Consider the following 14,855-nt stretch of genomic DNA (forward strand, 5'->3'; position numbering starts at 1 on the left):
CCATTTTTGAGTGAATTGCAGAACGTCAGAAATTTAGAAGAAATTGTGACCGCGCGGCTTAGGGATTTTTTCAAAAAAAGTTGTTCAGACGTCGAGGGCTAATTCTGTTTCCCATGATCAAAACGCATCTGTTTCCCCCGAAAAACCTTTCAGGGGATCGTTTGCAACAGTTCAGCGCCATTTTTGAATGAATTGCAGAACGTCAGATTTTTGCTGAGATTGTGACCGCGCGGCTTAGGGATTTTTGCAAAAAAAGTTGTTCAGACGTTGAGGGCTAATTCTGTCTCTGATGATAAAAACGCATCTGTTCCCACCAAAAAACCTTTCAGGGGATCGTTTGCAACAGTTTAGCACCATTTTTGAGTGAATTGCAGAACGTCAGAAATTTAGAAGAAATTTGCAAAAAAAAGTTGTTGAGACGTTGAGGGCTAATTCTGTTTCCGATGATAAAAACGCATCTGTTTCCACCGAAAAACCTTTCAGGGGATCGTTTGCAACAGTTTAGCAGCATTTTTGAGTGAATTGCAGAACGTCAGTTTTTTCCTGAAATTGTGACCGCGCGGCTTAGGGATTTTTGCAAAAAAAGGTTGTTCAGACATTGAGGGCTAATTCTGTTTCCCATGATAAAAACTCATCTGTTTCCACCAAAAAACCTTTCAGGGGATCGTTTGCAACAGTTTGGCAATATTTTTGAGTGAATTGCAGAACGTCAGATTTTTGCTGAAATTGTGACCGTGCGGCTTAGGGGTTTTTTCAAAAAAATGTTGATCAGACGTCGAGGGCTAATTCTGTTTCCGATGATAAAAACGCATCTGTTTCCACCGAAAAACCTTTCAGGGGATCGTTTGCAACAGTTTAGCACCATTTTTGAATGAATTGCAGAACGTCAGATTTTTGCGGAAATTGTGACCGCGCGGCTTAGGAATTTTTGCAAAAAAAGTTGTTGAGACTTTGAGGGCTAATTCTGTCTCTGATGATAAAAACGCATCTGTTTCCACCAAAAAACCTTTCAGGGGATCGTTTGCAACAGTTTAGCACCATTTTTGAGTGAATTGCAGAACGTCAGAAATTTAGAAGAAATTTGCAAAAAAAAGTTGTTCAGACGTTGAGGCCTAATTATATTTCCGATGATAAAAACACATCTGTTTCCACTGAAAAACCTTTCAGGGGATTGTTTGCAACAGTTTGGCACCATTTTTGAGTGAATTGCAGAACGTCAGATTTTTGCTGAAATTGTGACCGCCCGGCTTAGGGATTTTTGCAAAAAAAAGTTGTTCAGACATTGAGGGCTAATTCTGTTTCCCATGATAAAAACGCATCTGTTTCCACTGAAAAACATTTCAGGGGATCGTTTGCAACAGTTCAGCGCCATTTTTGAATGAATTGCAGAACGTCAGAAATTTAGAAGAAATTCTGACAGCGCGGCTTAGGGATTTTTGCAAAAAAAAGGTGGTCAGACTTCGAGGGCTAATTCTGTTTCCCATGATAAAAACGCATCTGTTTCCACCGAAAAAACTTTCAGGGGATCATTTGCAGCAGTTTGGCACCATTTTTGAGTGAATTGCAGAACGTCAGAAATTTAGAAGAAATTGTGACCGCGCGGCTTAGGGATTTTTTCAAAAAAACGTTGTTCAGACGTCGAGGGCTAATTCTGTTTCCGATGATAAAAACGCATCTGTTTCCACCGAAAAAACTTTCAGGGGATCGTTTGCAACTATTTAGCACCATTTTTGAGTGAATTGCAGAACGTCAGAAATTTAGAAGAAATTGTGACCGCGCGGCTTAGGGATTTTTTCAAAAAAAGTTGTTCAGACGTCGTGGGCTAATTCTGTTTCCCATGATCAAAACGCATCTGTTTCCACCAAAAAACCTGTCAGTTTGCAACAGTTTGCAACAGTTTAGCACCATTTTTGAGTGAATTGCAGAACGTCAGATTTTTGCTGAAATTGTGACCGCGCGACTTAGGGATTTTTGCAAAAAAAAGTTGTTCAGACATTGAGGGCTAATTCTGTTTCCCATGATAAAAACGCATCTGTTTCCAACGAAAAACCTTTCAGGGGATCGTTTGCAACAGTTCAGCGCCATTTTTGAATGAATTGCAGAACGTCAGATTTTTGCTGTAATTGTGACCGCGCGGCTTAGGGATTTTATCAAAAAAAGTTTTCAGACTTTCAGGGCTAATTCTATTTCCGATTATAAAAACACATCTGTTTCCACCAAAAAACCTTTCAGGGGATCGTTTGCAACAGTTTAGCACCATTTTTGAGTGAATTGCAGAACGTCAGAAATTTAGAAGAAATTGTGACCGCGCGGCTTAGGGATTTTTGCAAAAAAAAGTTGTTCAGACTTCGAGGGCTAATTCTGTTTCCCATGATAAAAACGCATCTGTTTCCACCGAAAAACCTTTCAGGGGATCGTTTGCAACAGTTTGGAACCATTTTTGAGTGAATTGCAGAACCTCAGATTTTTGCTGAAATTGTGACCGCGCGGCTTAGGAGTTTTTTCAAAAAAAAGTTGTTCAGACGTCGAGGGCTAATTCTGTTTCCCATGATAAAAACGCATCTGTTTCCACCGAAAAACCTTTCAGGGGATCGTTTGCAACAGTTCAGCACCATTTTTGAATGAATTGCGGAACGTCAGATTTTTGCTGAAATTGTGACAGCGCGGCTTAGGGATTTTATCAAAAAAAGTTGCTCAGACGTTGAGGGCTAATTCTATTTCCGATGATGAAAACACATCTGTTTCCACCGAAAAACCTTCCAGGGGATCGTTTGCAACAGTTCAGCGCCATTTTTGAATGAATTGCAGAACGTCAGAAATTTAGAAGAAATTGTGACCGCGCGGCTTAGGGATTTTCGCAAAAAAATGTTGTTCAGACTTCGAGGGCTAATTCTGTTTCCCATGATAAAAACGCATCTGTTTCCACCGAAAAACCATTCAAGGGATCATTTGCAGCAGTTTGGCACCATTTTTGAGTGAATTGCAGAACGTCAGTTTTTTCCTGAAATTGTGACCGCGCGGCTTAGAGATTTTTGCAAAAAAAGTTGTTCAGACATTGAGGGCTAATTCTGTTTCCCATGATAAAAACTCATCTGTTTCCACCAAAAAACCTTTCGGGGATCGTTTGCAACAGTTTGGCAACATTTTTGAGTGAATTGCAGAACGTCAGATTTTTGCTGAAATTGTGACCGAGCGGCTTAGGGATTTTTGCAAAAAAAGTTGTTCAGACGTTGAGGGCTAATTCTGTCTCTGATGATAAAAACGCATCTGTTTCCACCAAAAAACCTTTCAGGGGATCGTTTGCAACAGTTTAGCACCATTTTTGAGTGAATTGCAGAACGTCAGAAATTTAGAAGAAATTGTGACCGCGCGGCTTAGGGATTTTTTCAAAAAAAGTTGTTCAGACGTCGAGGGCTAAATCTGTTTCCCATGATCAAAACGCATCTGTTTCCCCCGAAAAACCTTTCAGTGGATCGTTTGCAACAGTTCAGCGCCATTTTTGAATGAATTGCAGAACGTCAGATTTTTGCTGAAATTGTGACCGCGCGGCTTAGGGATTTTTGCAAAAAAAGTTGTTCAGACGTTGAGGGCTAATTCTGTTTCCGATGATAAAAACGCATCTGTTTCCACTTAAAAACATTTCAGGGGATCGTTGTTCAGACTTCGAGGGCTAATTCTGTTTCCCATGATAAAAACGCATCTGTTTCCACCGAAAAAACTTTCAGGGGATCGTTTGCAACAGTTTAGCACCATTTTTGAGCGAATTGCAGAACGTCAGAAATTTAGAAGAAATTGTGACCACGCGGATTAGGGATTTTTTCAAAAAAATGTTGATCAGACGTTGAGGGCTAATTCTGTTTCCGATGATAAAAACGCATCTGTTTCCACTTAAAAACATTTCAGGGGATCGTTTGCAATAGTTCAGCGCCATTTTTGAATAAATTGCAGAACGTCAGAAATTTAGAAGAAATTGTGACCGCGCGGCTTAGGGATTTTTGCAAAAAAAAGTTGTTCAGACTTCGAGGGCTAATTCTGTTTCCCATGATAAAAACACATCTGTTTCCACCGAAAAACCTTTCAGGGGATCGTTTGCAACAGTTTGGCACCATTTTTGAGTGAATTGCAGAACGTCAGTTTTTTCCTGAAATTGTGACCACGCGGCTTAGGGATTTTTGTAAAAAAAGGTTGTTCAGATGTTGAGGGCTAATTCTGTTTCCCATGATAAAAACTCATCTGTTTCCACCAAAAAACCTTTCAGGGGATCGTTTGCAACAGTTTGGCAACATTTTTGAGTGAATTGCAGAACGTCAGATTTTTGCTGAAATTGTGACCGCGCGGCTTAGGGGTTTTTTCAAAAAAATGTTGATCAGACGTCGAGGGCTAATTCTGTTTCCGATGATAAAAACGCATCTGTTTCCACCGAAAAACCTTCAGGGGATCGTTTGCAACAGTTTAGCACCATTTTTGAGTGAATTGCAGAACGTCAGATTTTTCCTGAAATTGTGACCCCGCGGCTTAGGGATTTTTGCAAAAAAAAGTTGTTCAGACGTTGAGGGCTAATTATATTTCCGATGATAAAAACACATCTGTTTCCACCGAAAAACCTTTCAGGGGATCGTTTGCAACAGTTTAGCACCATTTTTGAGTGAATTGCAGAACGACAGAAATTTAGAAGAAATTGTGACCGCGCGGCTTAGGGATTTTTTCAAAAAAAGTTGTTCAGACGTCGAGGGCTAATTCTGTTTCCCATGATCAAATCGCATCTGTTTCCACCAAAAAACCTGTCAGGGGATCGTTTGCAACAGTTCAGCGCCATTTTTGAATGAATTGCAGAACGTCAGATTTTTGCTGAAATTGTGACCGCGCGGCTTAGGGATTTTTGCAAAAAAAAGTTGTTCAGACGTTGAGGGCTAATTCTGTTTCCGATGATAAAAACGCATCTGTTTCCACCGAAAAACCTTTCAGGAGATCGTTTGCAACAGTTTAGCACCATTTTTGAGTGAATTGCAGAACGTCAGAAATTTAGAAGAAATTGTGACCGCGCGGCTTAGGGATTTTTTCAAAAAAAGTTGTTCAGACGTCGAGGGCTAATTCTGTTTCCCATGATCAAAACGCATCTGTTTCCCCCGAAAAACCTTTCAGTGGATCGTTTGCAACAGTTCAGCGCCATTTTTGAATGAATTGCAGAACGTCAGATTTTTGCTGAAATTGTGACCGCGCGGCTTAGGGATTTTTGCAAAAAAAGTTGTTCAGACGTTGAGGGCTAATTCTGTTTCCGATGATAAAAACGCATCTGTTTCCACTTAAAAACATTTCAGGGGATCGTTGTTCAGACTTCGAGGGCTAATTCTGTTTCCCATGATAAAAACGCATCTGTTTCCACCGAAAAAACTTTCAGGGGATCGTTTGCAACAGTTTAGCACCATTTTTGAGCGAATTGCAGAACGTCAGAAATTTAGAAGAAATTGTGACCACGCGGATTAGAGATTTTTCCAAAAAAATGTTGATCAGACGTTGAGGGCTAATTCTGTTTCCGATGATAAAAACGCATCTGTTTCCACTTAAAAACATTTCAGGGGATCGTTTGCAATAGTTCAGCGCCATTTTTGAATAAATTGCAGAACGTCAGAAATTTAGAAGAAATTGTGACCGCGCGGCTTAGGGATTTTTGCAAAAAAAAGTTGTTCAGACTTCGAGGGCTAATTCTGTTTCCCATGATAAAAACACATCTGTTTCCACCGAAAAACCTTTCAGGGGATCGTTTGCAACAGTTTGGCACCATTTTTGAGTGAATTGCAGAACGTCAGTTTTTTCCTGAAATTGTGACCACGCGGCTTAGGGATTTTTGTAAAAAAAGGTTGTTCAGATGTTGAGGGCTAATTCTGTTTCCCATGATAAAAACTCATCTGTTTCCACCAAAAAACCTTTCAGGGGATCGTTTGCAACAGTTTGGCAACATTTTTGAGTGAATTGCAGAACGTCAGATTTTTGCTGAAATTGTGACCGCGCGGCTTAGGGGTTTTTTCAAAAAAATGTTGATCAGACGTCGAGGGCTAATTCTGTTTCCGATGATAAAAACGCATCTGTTTCCACCGAAAAACCTTCAGGGGATCGTTTGCAACAGTTTAGCACCATTTTTGAGTGAATTGCAGAACGTCAGATTTTTCCTGAAATTGTGACCCCGCGGCTTAGGGATTTTTGCAAAAAAAAGTTGTTCAGACGTTGAGGGCTAATTATATTTCCGATGATAAAAACACATCTGTTTCCACCGAAAAACCTTTCAGGGGATCGTTTGCAACAGTTTAGCACCATTTTTGAGTGAATTGCAGAACGACAGAAATTTAGAAGAAATTGTGACCGCGCGGCTTAGGGATTTTTTCAAAAAAAGTTGTTCAGACGTCGAGGGCTAATTCTGTTTCCCATGATCAAATCGCATCTGTTTCCACCAAAAAACCTGTCAGGGGATCGTTTGCAACAGTTCAGCGCCATTTTTGAATGAATTGCAGAACGTCAGATTTTTGCTGAAATTGTGACCGCGCGGCTTAGGGATTTTTGCAAAAAAAAGTTGTTCAGACGTTGAGGGCTAATTCTGTTTCCGATGATAAAAACGCATCTGTTTCCACCGAAAAACCTTTCAGGAGATCGTTTGCAACAGTTTAGCACCATTTTTGAGTGAATTGCAGAACGTCAGAAATTTAGAAGAAATTGTGACCGCGCGGCTTAGGGATTTTTTCAAAAAAAGTTGTTCAGACGTCGAGGGCTAATTCTGTTTCCCATGATCAAAACGCATCTGTTTCCCCCGAAAAACCTTTCAGTGGATCGTTTGCAACAGTTCAGCGCCATTTTTGAATGAATTGCAGAACGTCAGATTTTTGCTGAAATTGTGACCGCGCGGCTTAGGGATTTTTGCAAAAAAAGTTGTTCAGACGTTGAGGGCTAATTCTGTTTCCGATGATAAAAACGCATCTGTTTCCACTTAAAAACATTTCAGGGGATCGTTGTTCAGACTTCGAGGGCTAATTCTGTTTCCCATGATAAAAACGCATCTGTTTCCACCGAAAAAACTTTCAGGGGATCGTTTGCAACAGTTTAGCACCATTTTTGAGCGAATTGCAGAACGTCAGAAATTTAGAAGAAATTGTGACCACGCGGATTAGAGATTTTTCCAAAAAAATGTTGATCAGACGTTGAGGGCTAATTCTGTTTCCGATGATAAAAACGCATCTGTTTCCACTTAAAAACATTTCAGGGGATCGTTTGCAATAGTTCAGCGCCATTTTTGAATAAATTGCAGAACGTCAGAAATTTAGAAGAAATTGTGACCGCGCGGCTTAGGGATTTTTGCAAAAAAAAGTTGTTCAGACTTCGAGGGCTAATTCTGTTTCCCATGATAAAAACACATCTGTTTCCACCGAAAAACCTTTCAGGGGATCGTTTGCAACAGTTTGGCACCATTTTTGAGTGAATTGCAGAACGTCAGTTTTTTCCTGAAATTGTGACCACGCGGCTTAGGGATTTTTGTAAAAAAAGGTTGTTCAGATGTTGAGGGCTAATTCTGTTTCCCATGATAAAAACTCATCTGTTTCCACCAAAAAACCTTTCAGGGGATCGTTTGCAACAGTTTGGCAACATTTTTGAGTGAATTGCAGAACGTCAGATTTTTGCTGAAATTGTGACCGCGCGGCTTAGGGGTTTTTTCAAAAAAATGTTGATCAGACGTCGAGGGCTAATTCTGTTTCCGATGATAAAAACGCATCTGTTTCCACCGAAAAACCTTTCAGGGGATCGTTTGCAACAGTTTAGCACCATTTTTGAGTGAATTGCAGAACGTCAGATTTTTCCTGAAATTGTGACCGCGCGGCTTAGGGATTTTTGCAAAAAAAAGTTGTTCAGACGTTGAGGGCTAATTATATTTCCGATGATAAAAACACATCTGTTTCCACCGAAAAACCTTTCAGGGGATCGTTTGCAACAGTTTAGCACCATTTTTGAGTGAATTGCAGAACGTCAGAAATTTAGAAGAAATTGTGACCGCGCGGCTTAGGGATTTTTTCAAAAAAAGTTGTTCAGACGTCGAGGGCTAATTCTGTTTCCCATGATCAAATCGCATCTGTTTCCACCAAAAAACCTGTCAGGGGATCGTTTGCAACAGTTCAGCGCCATTTTTGAATGAATTGCAGAACGTCAGATTTTTGCTGAAATTGTGACCGCGCGGCTTAGGGATTTTTGCAAAAAAAGTTGTTCAGACTTTGAGGGCTAATTCTGTCTCTGATGATAAAAACGCATCTGTTTCCACCAAAAAACCTTTCAGGGGATCGTTTGCAACAGTTTAGCACCATTTTTGAGTGAATTGCAGAACGTCAGAAATTTAGAAGAAATTTGCAAAAAAAAGTTGTTCAGACGTTGAGGGCTAATTCTGTTTCCGATGATAAAAACGCATCTGTTTCCACTGAAAAACATTTCAGGGGATCGTTTGCAACAGTTCAGCGCCATTTTTGAATGAATTGCAGAACGTCAGAAATTTAGAAGAAATTGTGACCGCGCGGCTTAGGGATTTTTGCAAAAAAAGTTGTTCAGACTTTGAGGGCTAATTCTGTCTCTGATGATAAAAACGCATCTGTTTCCACCGAAAAACCTTTCAGGAGATCGTTTGCAACAGTTTGGCACCATTTTTGAGTGAATTGCAGAACGTCAGATTTTTGCTGAAATTGTGACCGCGCGGCTTAGGTTTTTTTGTAAAAAAAGGTTGTTCAGACGTTGAGGGCTAATTCTGTTTCCCATGATAAAAACTCATCTGTTTCCACCAAAAAACCTTTCAGGGGATCGTTTGCAACAGTTTGGCAACATTTTTGATTGAATTGCAGAACGTCAGATTTTTGCTGAAATTGTGACCGCGCGGCTTAGGGGTTTTTTCAAAAAAATGTTGATCAGACGTCGAGGGCTAATTCTGTCTCTGATGATAAAAACGCAACTGTTTCCACCGAAAAACCTTTCAGGGGATCGTTTGCAACAGTTTAGCACCATTTTTGAGTGAATTGCAGAACGTCAGATTTTTCCTGAAATTGTGACCGCGCGGCTCAGGGATTTTTGCAAAAAAAAGTTGTTCAGACGTTGAGGGCTATTTATATTTCCGATGATAAACACATCTGTTTCCACCGAAAAACATTTCAGGGGATCGTTTGCAACAGTTTGGCACCATTTTTGAGTGAATTGCAGAATGTCAGAAATTTAGAAGAAATTGTGACCGCGCGGCTTAGGGTATTTTTTCAAAAAAATGTTGATCAGACGTCGAGGGCTAATTCTGTTTCCGATGATAAAAACGCATCTGTTTCCACTGAAAAAACTTTCAGGGGATCGTTTGCAACCGTTTAGCACCATTTTTGAGTGAATTGCAGAACGTCAGAAATTTAGAAGAAATTGTGACCGCGCGGCTTAGGGATTTTTTCAAAAAAAGTTGTTCAGACGTCGTGGGCTAATTCTGTTTCCCATGATCAAAACGCATCTGTTTCCACCAAAAAACCTGTCAGGGGATCGTTTGCAACAGTTCAGCGCCATTTTTGAATGAATTGCAGAACGTCAGATTTTTGCTGAAATTGTGACCGCGCGGCTTAGGGATTTTTGCAAAAAAAGTTGTTCAGACGTTGAGGGCTATTTATATTTCCGATGATAAACACATCTGTTTCCACCAAAAAACCTTTCAGGGGATCGTTTGCAACAGTTTAGCACCATTTTTGAGTGAATTGCAGAACGTCAGAAATTTAGAAGAAATTTGCAAAAAAAAGTTGTTCAGAGGTTGAGGGCTAATTCTGTTTCCGATGATAAAAACGCATCTGTTTCCACTGAAAAACATTTCAGGGGATCGTTTGCAACAGTTCAGCGCCATTTTTGAATGAATTGCAGAACGTCAGAAATTTAGAAGAAATTGTGACCGCGCGGCTTAGGGATTTTTGCAAAAAAATGTTGTTCAGACGTCGAGGGCTAATTCTGTCTCTGATGATAAAAACGCATCTGTTCCCACCAAAAAACCTTTCAGGGGATCGTTTGCAACAGTTTAGCACCATTTTTGAGTGAATTGCAGAACGTCAGAAATTTAGAAGAAATTTGCAAAAAAAAGTTGTTCAGACGTTAAGGGCTAATTCTGTTTCCGATGATAAAAACGCATCTGTTTCCACTGAAAAACATTTCAGGGGATCGTTTGCAACAGTTCAGCGCCATTTTTGAATGAATTGCAGAACGTCAGAAATTTAGAAGAAATTGTGACCGCGCGGCTTAGGGATTTTTGCAAAAAAATGTTGTTCAGACGTCGAGGGCTAATTCTGTCTCTGATGATAAAAACGCATCTGTTCCCACCAAAAAACCTTTCAGGGGATCGTTTGCAACAGTTTAGCACCATTTTTGAGTGAATTGCAGAACGTTAGAAATTTAGAAGAAATTTGCCAAAAAAATTGTTCAGACGTTGATGGCTAATTCTGTTTCCGATGATAAAAACGCATCTGTTTCCACTGAAAAACATTTCAGGGGATCGTTTGCAACAGTTCAGCGCCATTTTTGAATGAATTGCAGAACGTCAGAAATTTAGAAGAAATTGTGACTGCGCGGCTTAGGGATTTTTGCAAAAAAATGTTGTTCAGACTTCGAGGGCTAATTCTGTTTCCCATGATAAAAACACATCTGTTTCCACCGAAAAACCTTTCAAGGGATCATTTGCAGCAGTTTGGCACCATTTTTGAGTGAATTGCAGAACGTCAGTTTTTTCCTGAAATTGTGACCGCGCGGCTTAGAGATTTTTGCAAAAAAAGGTTGTTCAGACATTGAGGGCTAATTCTGTCTCTGATGATAAAAACGCATCTGTTCCCACCAAAAAACCTTTCAGGGGATCGTTTGCAACAGTTTAGCACCATTTTTGAGTGAATTGCAGAACGTCAGAAATTTAGAAGAAATTTGCAAAAAAAGTTGTTCAGACGTTGAGGGCTAATTCTGTTTCCGATGATAAAAACACATCTGTTTCGACCGAAAAACATTTCAGGGGATCGTTTGCAGCAGTTCAGCGCCATTTTTGAATGAATTGCAGAACGTCAGATTTTTGCTGAAATTGTGACCGCGCGGCTTAGAGATTTTTGCAAAAAAAGTTGTTCAGACGTTGAGGGCTAATTCTGTCTCTGATGATAAAAACGCATCTGTTCCCACCAAAAAACCTTTCAGGAGATCGTTTGCAACAGTTTAGCACCATTTTTGAGTGAATTGCAGAACGTCAGAAATTTAGAAGAAATTTGCAAAAAAAGTTGTTCAGACGTTGAGGGCTAATTCTGTTTCCGATGATAAAAACGCATCTGTTTCCACCGAAAAAACTTTCAGGGGATCGTTTGCAACCGTTTAGCACCATTTTTGAGTGAATTGCAGAACGTCAGAAATTTAGAAGAAATTGTGACCGCGCGGCTTAGGGATTTTTTCAAAAAAAGTTGTTCAGACGTCGTGGGCTAATTCTGTTTCCCATGATCAAATCGCATCTGTTTCCACCAAAAAACCTGTCAGGGGATCGTTTGCAACAGTTCAGCGCCATTTTTGAATGAATTGCAGAACGTCAGAAATTTAGAAGAAATTGTGACCGCGCGGCTTAGGGATTTTTGCAAAAAAAGTTGTTCAGACGTCGAGGGCTAATTCTGTCTCTGATGATAAAAACGCATCTGTTTCCACCGAAAAACCTTTCAGGAGATCGTTTGCAACAGTTCAGCGCCATTTTTGAATGAATTGCAGAACGTCAGAAATTTAGAAGAAATTTGCAAAAAAAAGTTGTTCAGACGTTGAGGGCTAATTCTGTTTCCGATGATAAAAACGCATCTGTTTCCACTGAAAAACATTTCAGGGGATCGTTTGCAACAGTTCAGCGCCATTTTTGAATGAATTGCAGAACGTCAGAAATTTAGAAGAAATTGTGACCGCGCGGCTTAGGGATTTTTGCAAAAAAAGTTTTCAGACTTTCAGGATTAATTCTATTTCCAATGATGAAAACACATCTGTTTCCACTGAAAAACATTTCAGGGGATCGTTTGCAACAGTTAAGCGCCATTTTTGAATGAATTGCAGAACGTCAGAAATTTAGAAGAAATTGTGACCGCGCGGCTTAGGGATTTTTGCAAAAAAATGTTGTTCAGACGTCGAGGGCTAATTCTGTCTCTGATGATAAAAACGCATCTGTTCCCACCAAAAAACCTTTCAGGGGATCGTTTGCAACAGTTTAGCACCATTTTTGAGTGAATTGCAGAACGTCAGAAATTTAGAAGAAATTTGCAAAAAAAAGTTGTTCAGACGTTGATGGCTAATTCTGTTTCCGATGATAAAAACGCATCTGTTTCCACTGAAAAACATTTCAGGGGATCGTTTGCAACAGTTCAGCGCCATTTTTGAATGAATTGAAGAACGTCAGAAATTAAAAGAAATTGTGACCGCGCGGCTTAGGGGTTTTTGCAAAAAAAGTTGTTCAGACGTCGAGGGCTAATTCTGTCTCTGATGATAAAAACGCATCTGTTTCCACCGAAAAACCTTTCAGGAGATCGTTTGCAACAGTTCAGCGCCATTTTTGAATGAATTGCAGAACGTCAGATTTTTGCTGTAATTGTGACCGCGCGGCTTAGGGATTTTATCAAAAAAAGTTTTCAGACTTTCAGGGCTAATTCTATTTCCGATGATGAAAACACATCTGTTTCCACTGAAAAACATTTCAGGGGATCGTTTGCAACAGTTCAGCGCCATTTTTGAATGAATTGCAGAACGTCAGAAATTTAGAAGAAATTGTGACCGCGCGGCTTAGGGATTTTTGCAAAAAAAGTTGTTCAGACTTTGAGGGCTAATTCTGTTTTCCATGATAAAAACTCATCTGTTTCCACCAAAAAACCTTTCAGGGGATCGTTTGCAACAGTTTGGCAACATTTTTGATTGAATTGCAGAACGTCAGATTTTTGCTGAAATTGTGACCGCGCGGCTTAGGGGTTTTTTCAAAAAAATGTTGATCAGACGTCGAGGGCTAATTCTGTCTCTGATGATAAAAACGCAACTGTTTCCACCGAAAAACCTTTCAGGGGATCGTTTGCAACAGTTTAGCACCATTTTTGAGTGAATTGCAGAACGTCAGATTTTTCCTGAAATTGTGACCGCGCGGCTCAGGGATTTTTGCAAAAAAAGTTGTTCAGACTTTGAGGGCTAATGATGTCTCTGATGATAAAAACGCATCTGTTTCCACCGAAAAACCTTTCAGGAGATCGTTTGCAACAGTTTGGCACCATTTTTGAGTGAATTGCAGAACGTCAGTTTTTTCCTGAAATTGTGACCGCGCGGCTCAGGGATTTTTGCAAAAAAAAGTTGTTCAGACGTTGAGGGCTAATTCTGTTTCCCATGATAAAAACTCATCTGTTTCCACCAAAAAACCTTTCAGGGGATCGTTTGCAACAGTTTGGCAACATTTTTGATTGAATTGCAGAACGTCAGATTTTTGCTGAAATTGTGACCGCGCGGCTTAGGGGTTTTTTCAAAAAAATGTTGATCAGACGTCGAGGGCTAATTCTGTCTCTGATGATAAAAACGCAACTGTTTCCACCGAAAAACCTTTCAGGGGATCGTTTGCAACAGTTTAGCACCATTTTTGAGTGAATTGCAGAACGTCAGATTTTTCCTGAAATTGTGACCGCGCGGCTCAGGGATTTTTGCAAAAAAAAGTTGTTCAGACGTTCAGGGCTATTTATATTTCCGATGATAAAAACACATCTGTTTCCACCGAAAAACATTTCAGGGGATCGTTTGCAACAGTTTGGCACCATTTTTGAGTGAATTGCAGAATGTCAGAAATTTAGAAGAAATTGTGACCGCGCGGCTTAGGGTATTTTTTCAAAAAAATGTTGATCAGACGTCGAGGGCTAATTCTGTTTCCGATGATAAAAACGCATCTGTTTCCACTGAAAGAACTTTCAGGGGATCGTTTGCAACCGTTTAGCACCATTTTTGAGTGAATTGCAGAACGTCAGAAATTTAGAAGAAATTGTGACCGCGCGGCTTAGGGATTTTTTCAAAAAAAGTTGTTCAGACGTCGTGGGCTAATTCTGTTTCCCCTGATCAAAACGCATCTGTTTCCACCAAAAAACCTGTCAGGGGATCGTTTGCAACAGTTCAGCGCCATTTTTGAATGAATTGCAGAACGTCAGATTTTTGCTGAAATTGTGACCGCGCGGCTTAGGGATTTTTGCAAAAAAAGTTGTTCAGACTTTGAGGGCTAATTCTGTCTCTGATGATAAAAACGCATCTGTTTCCACCAAAAAACCTTTCAGGGGATCGTTTGCAACAGTTTAGCACCATTTTTGAGTGAATTGCAGAACGTCAGAAATTTAGAAGAAATTTGCAAAAAAAAGTTGTTCAGACGTTGAGGGCTAATTCTGTTTCCGATGATAAAAACGCATCTGTTTCCACTGAAAAACATTTCAGGGGATCGTTTGCAACAGTTCAGCGCCATTTTTGAATGAATTGCAGAACGTCAGAAATTTAGAAGAAATTGTGACCGCGCGGCTTAGGGATTTTTGCAAAAAAAGTTTTCAGACTTTCAGGGCTAATTCTATTTCCGATGATGAAAACACATCCTTTTCCACTGAAAAACATTTCAGGGGATCGTTTGCAACAGTTCAGCGCCATTTTTGAATGAATTGCAGAACGTCAGAAATTTAGAAGAAATTGTGACCGCGCGGCTTAGGGATTTTTGCAAAAAAATGTTGTTCAGACGTCGAGGGCTAATTCTGTCTCTGATGATAAAAACGCATCTGTTCCCACCAAAAAACCTTTCAGGGGATCGTTTGCAACAGTTTAGCACCATTTTT

This window comes from Podarcis gaigeae (assembly GCF_964106915.1).
Source record: "Podarcis gaigeae genome assembly, chromosome: 2".
Taxonomy (NCBI): domain Eukaryota; kingdom Metazoa; phylum Chordata; class Lepidosauria; order Squamata; family Lacertidae; genus Podarcis; species Podarcis gaigeae.